The following is a 1,032-nucleotide window of genomic DNA, read 5'->3' as shown; positions in this document are numbered from 1 at the left end:
AGATTAACGGGGGACTACTGTATACTAAATAATATAGTAGAGTTTTGCATGATTTTAAACTTCGTATGAATGGGAAATCTGTATGATAATCAATCTGTATGTATACTTTTGTGTCTTTTTTCTTTTGCTCAATCTTACATATGTGAGATGCATCCACTTTGTTGCATGCAGCTCTCTTTATTCATTTTCAGTTGCACAATATTTCATCATATAATAAGCCTTTCTCCATTCTACCGCTAATGGACACTTAAGCTGATGGACACTTCCTAGTGGGGCTAAGAACATTCTTGTTTATGGCTCCAGGTGAACGCGCATACATTTCTTCAGGACAGTGCTACCTGGTAGAACTTTCTGCAATGATGAAAATATTTTACATCTGTGTTTGGATAATACAGTGGCCATCAGCTACATGTGGCTACTGAGAATTTAAAATGTGACCAATGTGACTGAGGAACTTAAATTTTATTTCATTTTACTTAATGAAAATTTAAATAGTTACATGTAGCCAAGAGGCTACCATATTGGACAGCATAGGTATAAGGTATATACATAATAGTGAAAATGGCAAGTCTTCAGATCATAACTTCAACTCTACTGGATAATACCAAACAATTTCCAAAGTTCTTGGTCCAGCTACCTATGTGTTTATGCGCAGAAGAAACATTGTAACATTGCCAAACACCAAGCAGCAGTTGGACTTCTTGGGGAAAACATGGCTGTTGAGTCCTCAGGAACCTCAAGTGATATGTTAATTTTGGTTTATGAATATCATGTTTTAGTAATATTTACTAACTCCCTCAGCAGGTTACTAACAATTAGCCTTCACCGTATTTAACAATGAAATTCGCTGGAATTGTGCATTATTCACCCATGAAATCAAAGAGGGGACTCAGGCTTTTGGATCAGGAAGACGTTTGAGAGAGATTAGAGAATCACTGGTATAATTGAAAGAAAACTAATTTTGGATCCCAAAACCCTGAATTCAAATTCTGATACTGTCTGTTGGCAGTGGTGCAAATTTCAGAAAGCCAC

The sequence above is a fragment of the Hipposideros armiger genome, unplaced genomic scaffold (assembly GCF_001890085.2).
Source record: "Hipposideros armiger isolate ML-2016 unplaced genomic scaffold, ASM189008v1 scaffold_474, whole genome shotgun sequence".
Lineage (NCBI taxonomy): Eukaryota > Metazoa > Chordata > Mammalia > Chiroptera > Hipposideridae > Hipposideros > Hipposideros armiger.
The sequence above is the reverse complement of the archived record's forward strand: the minus strand, read 5'-3'. Positions refer to the sequence as shown.